The sequence below is a fragment of the Colobus angolensis genome, unplaced genomic scaffold (genome assembly GCF_000951035.1).
Source record: "Colobus angolensis palliatus isolate OR3802 unplaced genomic scaffold, Cang.pa_1.0 Scaffold83, whole genome shotgun sequence".
In the NCBI taxonomy this organism is placed as follows: domain Eukaryota; kingdom Metazoa; phylum Chordata; class Mammalia; order Primates; family Cercopithecidae; genus Colobus; species Colobus angolensis.
In genome coordinates, this window is record NW_012122154.1 from 1125953 (window position 1) to 1135209 (window position 9257).

Below are 9257 nucleotides of genomic sequence, written 5' to 3' on the forward strand. Positions count from 1 at the left end.
GGCTGCGGCTCCGAGGGAGCGTCCCGGAACCGGGGCGGGTCAGAATAGCCGGGGGAATGTGGTTGGTGGGGGGTGCTGGGAAATCCCAGGCTCTGGAAATCCCAAACCTGGGCCTCAGTTTTCTCATCTGCAAAAAGGGAGGAGGGAAGGGTGGACCAATTGGCGATGCCTTCCAGCTCTGACGCGTGTCATCTTTTGAGCCCCTAGATTAAAACACAAATGTGTGGGGGGTGTGCGTGCGCGCGTGTGTGCGCGTGTGTGTCTTGGGGGCCACAGGTTTTGTGACCTCAGAGGCAAAACTGTAGGGAGGCTAGAGAAGCCCACCACCGCAGCACCTCCCTCCTTCTTTTACTCCCGCCATCTAAACTCAACTCTGACGGAGGAACTGGAAAGAACCTTGGCAGTCATGTGTTTCAGCCCTCCCCCTCTCCATAATTTGCAGGTAAGAAGTGGAAGTCCAGAGAGGGGAAGGGACTTGCCCAGGGCCACCCAGGGCCACACAGTGGGCGCGTGGCCTCACCAGCCGACTGTGATCCATAAACTCACCAAAGCCCCCGTTCACCCAGGCTAGTTATTTATGAGGCTGTTTCTACCTTCAGAAAAGTCCAGGAAGGGACCGTCTTGAGTCCTCCCAACTTCGAAACTGCCTACAGGCCTTGCCACAGCAGTGAACATCCTGTCTACAGCCTCAGTCCCCCTCTCCAAGAGGCCCCTTCCCACAAGGCCCAAGGGGTTTGGTAAGGTCGGGCTGGACGCCTTCCATCCCCTTTGCCCAGCTTCCCTCTCCTCTGGGCCTCCCCTCTGCCTGGCAGCGGGTTGGCAGCACCAGAGGAGGGGCCAGCCCAGCTGCCCACTCACAGCACAGCTGAGCCAAGACTGCATGTCCTGGGCTGGGGGTGGGGGGCGGGTGCATTCTCATCTGCCTCCCTCCCCATCTGCTTCTCAGAGCTGCCCTTTTCTCTCCATTCCCACTCTCTCTTCTTGCCCCTTACTACCTCTCCCAGTTTCATTCTTTTAACTTCAGAGGAAAAAAAAAGAACTTTAAAGCTGCAGAAACCAAAATGTCTGGGTTCTCCCCACCTTCCCTGTGTGGTCACAGTGTCTTAGTTGGCAGGATCACGAGGAAAGGAATTGAAAACTCTAAGGGGGTGCATGGAGGATGTAGGGAAGCCTTGCTTCCCAGATACTCTGCAGGGGGCCCCAGGGAGGAGGAAGTATAGCCCCTCTCCTGTCCTTTCCCACTCTGAGCAATGGATTTGGCAGGGGAGGGTCAGACACAGAGCTAGGGGATCACCTGGAATGAAAGCCAAGTGCCACAGCTGGAAATGACCATAAAGATGATTTACAAGTGGAAAAACAAAGGCCAGAGAGGGGAAGTGACTTCGCCACTGTCACGCAGCCTGTCGGTGGCTGGATACAAACCCATTGTCACATTTGGGTGGGTCCCACTTGGCACCTGTGCCCTCCAGCAATTCCCTTCAGGGAGGTGTGGAAGTCAGTTGATGGGAGCAGATTCCTCAGGTTTTCAAGTCCTCTCGGCCAGGTCTGGAGGGCAGAGGGCCACCCTTGCCATGTACTGACATCTGGGCACCTGATGGGGTGGGGGTGCCTGCTTAAGAGAGTGGGTCCTGCTTGCTCTCTTCCAGGCAGCCACCTCTCTAGACTCCTCCTCCAGGGCCTGCAGAGGCCTGTTGCTCCAGCAGGCAGCCCCACCCACCAAACATCTGTCTTGGTTGGGCTGGATTTGGCTTTAGTGTGGGTAGTCCTAGGTCCTAAAAAGCTAGCTTTGAGATGCCAGAGAACAGAACGGGAAGGATGGGCCTAAAAGGGTGTGTGGCTGTGTTTTCAGTGCCCTCCCATGCCACCCACCCTGACCCTGTGCCCAGTGGCTGTGCCCTTGGTTGACAGTCTCCTCATTTGGTCTCTGACTGTAAGGCCCTGAATATCTGTGTCTTTCATTGCATATTTCCCCCTCTGGCTATTTTTTTTTTTTTTTTTGAGATGGAGTTTCGCTCTTGTTGCCCAGGCTGGAGTGCAATGGCTCGATCTCGGCTCACAGCAACCTCAGCCTCCCAGGTTCAAGCGATTCTCCTGCCTCAACCTCCCGAGTAGCTGGGATTACAGGCATATGCCACCACTCCTGGCTAATTTTGTATTTTTAATTTTGTATTTTTAGTAGAGGCAGGGTATCTCCATGTTGGTCAGGCTGGTCTTGAACTCCCAACCTCAGGCGACCCGCCCACCTCGGCCTCCCAAAGTGCTGGGATTACAGACATCAGCTACTGCGCCCAGCCCCTCCTCTGGCTTTTATTCTCTCTGTGTCTTTCCCTGTCTCATTAGGTCTCCATCTGGTTCTCTGATTCTGTCTAGGTTTCTCTCCATTTCTTTGTGCCTGTTCTCCCTTTGAGATGCAGTGGGGGGGAGGAGGAGCTGTGGAACTTTCCCAGGATGGGCAAAGGGCACCTAAGGGAGTAGAGGGAAGGGTGTCAGAGTTGGGTTAGGGGAAGAGGTGACTGTCGTTGTGGCTCGAGATAACACAACTACCTGAAAATGTCAAATTTGGGGTTTCTTTTTTTTTTTTTGAGACAGAGTCTCGCTCTGTCGCCCAGGCTGGAGCGCAGTGGTCGGATCTCAGCTCACTGCAAGCTCTGCCTCCCGGGTTTACGCCATTCTCCTGCCTCAGCCTCCTGAGTAGCTGGGAGTACAGGCGCCCGCCACCTCGCCCGGCTAGTTTTTTGTATTTTTTAGTAGAGACGGGGTTTCACCGTGTTAGCCAGGATGGTCTCGATCTCCTGACCTCGTGATCCGCCCGTCCCGGCCTCCCAAAGTGCTGGGATTACAGGCTTGAGCCACCGCGCCCGGCCTGGGGTTTCTTTTTGCTTTCAGTCCCCTGGTTTGGCCTCTGCGATTTCCCACCACAAAGTACCCTGGTGGTTCTAGGGAACCAGGCTGTGGAGGAGAAAACTGAGGCCACGGGATGGGGGTGCAGGAAGATCAGAAACTGTTGAGGGTCTTACTGAGCTGGGGTCTGAGGCTGGCCTCCTTGCCCCTAATTGCTCTTCACCCCCAAATCCAAGTCACAGCATTAGATGGGGAGTGAGGAAAGATTTTAGAAATCTTACAGAAATATATTCCCCAGGCTGGGTGCAGTGGCTCACTCCTGTAATCCCAGCACTTTAGGAGGCCAAGGTGGGAGGATCACTTGAGACCAGGACTTTGAGACCAGTCTGACCAACATGGTGAAACCTCATCTCTACTAAAGATACAAAACAATTAGCCGAGCGTGGTGTCACGCACCTGTAATCCCAGCTACTTGGGAGGCCGAGGCACAAGAATCTCTTGAACCCGGGAGGCAGAGGTTGCAGTGAGCCGAGATTGCGCCCCTGCACTCCAGCCTGGGCAACAGAGTGAGACTCCGTCTCAAAAAAAAGAAAAAAAAAAGAAATATATTCTCCAAAAGAAGACCTCCTATATTTTATTAGGAATAATAATAGTCTGCAGCCTAGGCTGCAGTTGGCACACTATATGCGTATCCTGAACTACATGGAGGCGCATTTGTGTACAAACATGGTTGTGCTCTTCAACTCGATGGATCCTTTCAATAACCTTGAAGGCAGTCAGAGCCAGAATCACACCCTTTGATTAGTCCATGAAAGAAACCTGCCCAAAGCTGTTCGGCCAGTAAGTGCACATATGGCACCTGGATCCAAGTTGCTGGGCCTTGTGAGCAGGGTCTCAGTATAACCTTTCTAGGGTTCCCCAAGCCCGGCACACACCGGGAGAGTGAAGAGGCCTCCCTGGGCTGGGCTAGCCCACCACTGTTCTGTGGTGCGGAGCATAGCACCTCCGTTCTCACCCAGCCTACACTCCTGCTCTATTGAGTGGGACAGTGTGCTCTGTGCACACTTACACGAAGGTGGGTTTCAATTTATGGATTAAGAGAATTATCCCAAAGGGCCAGGCGCCGTGGCTCACGCCTGTAGTCCCAGCGCTTTGGGAGGCCGAGGGGGGTACATCACCTGAGGTCAGGAGTTCAAGACCAACCTGGCCAACATGGTGAAACCCCGTCTGTACTAAAAATCCAAAAATTAGCTGGGCGTGGTGGCGCATGCCTGTAATCCCAGCTACTTGGGAGGCTGAGGCAAGAGAATCGCTCGAACCAGAAAGGTGGAGGTTGCAGTTAGCTGAGATTGTGCCATTGCACTCCAGCCTGGGCAACAAGAGTGAAACTCCATCGCAAAAAAAAAAAAGAAAGAATTATCCCAGGTCCCCTTTCTGCCTTGCCCTTGGCAATCAGGTCTGCCCATGCCCCTATCCTGGGGAGAACAGACTGAGGTCACCTTGACCTGACCTTCTTGGGGGTGGAGGGAGGTGGTACACAGATGCCTTTGTTTCCTGTGCTCCAAGTCCCTTCTTCAAGGAGAGTTCCTGTCACATGGGAGCCAGAGGGGAGGTGGGGTAGGGGTGAAGGGCCTTCCCAAGAAAGCTGGAGGCTTTCTAGGAAGTATCTCTTTGCCCTGCGGCAGAGGGGAGAAGCCCTGGAGCACTTAAACATCCTGCTTCACCCCCACCTTGCCTCTGCTTGGACAGTCTACCTGCACTCCAGCCCCTCCGGAGAAGGCTTCTAGAAGTGGGGCCATGGGCCCATGCTCAGAGTACACCCCAACTCTGAGGCCAGGCCCTGGGACCTCCCTGTAGAAATGCCACCCCCGTTCTTGTCCATGAAGACAGAGCAGGACCTAGGGAGGGTGTGTGTTTATATGAACAGGGTGAGGAATTCTGTGCACATTTGGGGGAAGGGAAGGAGCTGCCGGAGCTCAGGTGAAGTCCGTTCCTGCAGCTGTCCCCTATCCACCACTCTTCAGGGAAGTCGCCTTACAGTGAAGTCACCAAGAGAACACAGGCCATCCTGCCTGAGGCATAGTGACTGTCCTCTGTTTCTGGGAATAGCGTGAGGGGAAGGGTGTGGGGCTGGACAGGGTGGGTAGGAGGGGAGTCCTGCCTCCTCTGCCCAGCTGCCCAGCCTGCCTGCCTGGGGGAGAGGCTTGTAGGCCTGTTTCTTTCTGGACAAAGAGAAGAGGATGCAGAGTCTGTGCCAGGTTCACATTTCCCAGCCAGTCAGGTGGGCAGGAGGAGCCCACCCTTTGCAGCCCCCTCATCGCAGGGCCAGGCCCAGGATCCTGGAGAGAGGAGAGAGGGCACACAAAGCCAGGCAGCTGAGTGGAATTGGCAGTGTCCTGGGCGGTCCTGGGTCAAACCTGGCTTCTCATCCTCATCCATGATGACTATCAGGCCTTTCTTCCCGCTGAGCTAGTTTCTCCTCCTTACAGCCGAACAAGAAATCTTTTGTGCCTCGGCCAGCCTAGTACCTGATCTCAAGCCCTCTGAGGGTTGTGTGCGAGGGGGCTGAGCATCTTCCACGACACCTCCCAGTACACTGCCACTTTCCTTTGTTATGACTGGAGGGGATTCCTTTCTGTACAATCTGTTTCTCATTGTTTCTTCGTTTCTTTAGTCTCAGATCTACCCACATCTTCCTTGCTCCAAGCCTCAAAAAAGTGCTTCGGCCAGGCCGTTCCCTTTACACTGGCCTCTCAACTCCAAGCACTAGCCCCTTTCATTCCATCTACCTGGAATGTCATTCCTCCCTTGGCCGCCTGGTAAAATTGGCCTCATCTTTCCTAGGGTTAGTGTGGCCTAGGGGAAAACACAAAGGCTTTGGAGTCATAAGGTCCTGGTGCAGACCCTGGCTCTGCTGTAGGATCTTGAATGAGTGAGTCTGCCTCTTGTATCTAAGCGTCCTTACTTGTAAAGAAATAGCAAGACCCACTGCCGGGATTTCTGTTAAGACCCAGTCACAGGCCGGGCGCAGTGGCGCATGCCTGTAATCTTAGCACTTTGGGAGGCTGAGGCGGGTGGATCACCTGAGGTCAGGAATTTGAGGCCAGCCTGACCAACCTGGCACAGACTCTGCATGGTGAAACCTTGTATCTACTAAAAATAAAAAAATTAGCCAGATGTGGTGGCAGATGCCTGTAATCCCAGCTACTTGGGAGGCTGAGGCAGAAGAATCACTTGAACCTGGGAGGCGGAGGTGGCAGTGAACTGAGATCGCACCACTGCACTCCAGCCTGGGTGACAGAGTGAGACTGTCTAAAAAAAAAGAGTCAGTGCCTGGTGCATTGTAGGTGCTCAGAGGCCTTGGCCAGTAGAGCTGGGTGTTTTCTCCTCTGCCCTTCAATCCCATCTGTATTACAGGCCCCTTCTTATGGCCCTAACACACTGCCTAAAGGGCTATGTCCCACTGCTTGTTCACAACAGAGGCTTCATAAATATTTGTTGGATTAATGAAGGCCCCTAAAACAGCACAGAACTTCCAGAGCTCTGACAGTTCAGGGCAGCCCCCTGTTCACTGACCGCCCCCACCATGGTTCCCAGAAGGCTCTCCCTCTGCTGCCCTGGCCTCTGCCTGCTCTGGTCCCACTGACCTGCTTTTCCACCCGCAGTGGCGACAGCAGCCTCATCTTTGCCTGGTGCTGGGCTGAATTTTGAGTTCTTAACCTGCCCAGCAAGCCAGCAAGATACTGGCTGCAGTGGCACTCTGCTCCCTCCTCTGTGTCTGCCCCACCCTCCCTGGAAAATGCTGCATCTCCCCAGGACTCTGGGTGGAGAGGGCCCAGTGACCCTGTCCCAAGAGGCGGGGTCAGGGATCCTTGGCCTTTCCAGAGAGCCAACCCTTTAGCCTTTAGCTCTGACTGGAAGGGAGCCCAGATCCGTGAGGCACACAGGAGCAAGACTGAGAGCGGGTGTGTGAGACTCTCCAGGTGGCGAGTCCTCCATGCCTCTGCACATCCATCGCTCCTGCCCTCTCTCCTCCCCTCCATGTGACAAAGCACCAGCTCTCTCCTGGCCCAGCATGCTGGCTGGGATTGGGCTGAGGGAAAGAAAGACAGAAAATGCTTTTTTATCAGGTGCCAGGCACAGTGCTTACTTGCCTTCACAAATACTCTCCTTTTTCCTTTAAAAAAAACTGTCCATTTTACTAATGTTTTAGTAGGGAGCATCTGCACATGGGGTATGTATTTTGTAACAAAAGGTTCAAAAGGGTATGTGGTGAAAAGTTAGTCTCTGCCTTTTCCTGTCCCCCATGGCCTTTCTGGAGGGGCAACAACAGTTGCTAGGGTCTTTTCTGCATTTAAATGCACAGAAGGATTCTGTGCATTTAAAACATATATTACACTTTACCTCCGCACTATGACTTACACATGATGGGAAACTGAGGTCTTCAGAGACATTAAGTACCTAGACCAAAGTTACATAGCTAGTAAGGTAGCAGAGCTGGGATTTAGAACCAGATCTAACTTTTCACCACCAATTCTCTGGCAGAAGTAAGCAGGGGCACTGACAGAGCCCTCCAAAACTGCAGAACCCATTCCAAACCGACACCACGCCATTCTGAGGCCTTGGAGATCTGGTGGCCCCACTTTCTTATCTGTTGAGTGTCCTATATCGCATCCACATGGCTCCAGGGTACTGTACTGACCTATCCCCCTATGGAAGGATTCATCCCCGTACGGAAAAAGGGATGCTCCCACAGTGCCCTTTCTTAGCAAATGTGTGGCCAGTGGTCGCCCAGGGTCAGCCTGACTCCTGGGATGCAGGAGGGAAGCCACAATAATGTGAAGGTCTCTGGTTTCTGGCCACAGGGGATCATGGTTGTGGCTTCAATGATGTTCCCAGAAAATGACCTCATGATCTCTGAGGCAAGAGTGAGGGAGGATGTGAAGTAGGGGAGCTGCCTGCTCCGAGAGCCATGTGTTCATCCATGAGAGAGAGAGGGGAGGAGGCTGCGGGCAGTCCTGGATGGGAGCAGGGGCATGCATGGACAAGAGCTGTGGACTAGACCCCCAGGCTCTTCCCCCAAGCCTCTCTCCTGGCTCAGGCCAGTGCACTAAGGGATGAGGCCCTCCAGTGGACATTGCTGCATCTCCAGGTGCCTCCTTGGGTCATTCCCTCTGGGTTGGACTGTGGGGTCTTTCAGGATCCTAGCTTCCTGTTCAATTTCTTTCTTTCTGTCATGTCTTAAGTCTGGTGTCCCCTCCACTTAAGGGAATATGTTCCTGAGGCCTAGAAGAAGAGGGTCTCACCCCATCAGAACTGTCAAGCAGAGAAGCAGGTGTCAGGCCTTCCCACCCTAGGATGACAACATTCTGTTTTGCGGAGGTAGTCACCCAGAACATTCTGTCCTTGGCATCTGTGCACACACCCAGCCAGGTCTAGCTCAGCCAGGTCTAGCCTGGTGCCTGGTGACCATCAGTCAGAGATGTGCCTAGAGATGGAAGAATCAAGAGGCATTCCCACCCACCCTTCAGGACATTTTTTTTTTCTTTTTCTGAGATGGAGTTTCACTCTTATTGCCCGGGCTGGAGTGCAATGGTACGATCTTGGCTCACCACAACCTCCATCTCCCAGATTCAAGTGATTCTCCTGCCTCAGTAAGCAGGGGCACTGACAGAGCCCTCCAAAACTGCAGAACCCATTCCAAACCGAGGCCACGCCATTCTGAGGCCTTGGAGAGCTGGTGGCCCCACTTTCTTATCTGTTGAGTGTCCTATATCGTATCCACATGGCTCCAGGGTCCTGTACTGACCTATCCCCCTATGGAAGGATTCATCCCCATAGGGAAAAAGGGATGCTCCCACAGTGCCCTTTCTTAGCAAATGTGTGGCCAGTGGTCGCCCAGGGTCAGCCTCCCAAGTAGCTGGGATTACAGGCATGTAATCCTGTAATGGCGCCACCATGTCCAGCTAATTTTGTATTTTCAGTAGAGACAGGGTTTCTCCATGTTGGTTGGTCTCAAACTCCCGATCTCAGGTGATCCACCCTCCTCGGCCTCCTACAGTGCTGGGATTACAGGTGTGAACCACCGTGCCTGGCCCCCTTCAGGACATTTAAACAAACCAGCTGGTTTGAGTCCTAGACCTTGGTGGGTCTTGGGAAGAGAAGTATTCATCTTAGCTGCTAAACACCACAGTAATAGTTAACCACTATATAGTGCTTTACAGGGAAGCACCTTACGTGTAGTAAACACTTATTTCTCGCAACCTGATGAGGTAGGTACTATCTTTATCACTACATTACAAACAAGAAGATAGAGGAAAACACACTCAAGATTACCTGGCTCAAGGAATTGACAGAGTCTGGTTTGAGAACCTGTACTTTTTTTTTTTTTTTTTTGAGACAGGTCTCACTCTGTC

General features: G+C 53.2%; 1 protein-coding gene across 1 annotated transcript in view; it reads left to right on the forward strand.

Annotated features, from left to right (window-relative positions):
- Positions 1 to 244: 244 nt before the first annotated feature.
- The window catches only part of LOC105503146 (signal transducer and activator of transcription 5B), a 105172-nt gene continuing 96159 nt past the window's right edge, over positions 245 to 9257 (forward strand). The window contains exon 1 of the mRNA XM_011929938.1: positions 245 to 442. The gene's annotated coding sequence lies outside the window, so the exon portion shown is untranslated. The remainder of the gene's footprint in view (positions 443 to 9257) is intronic.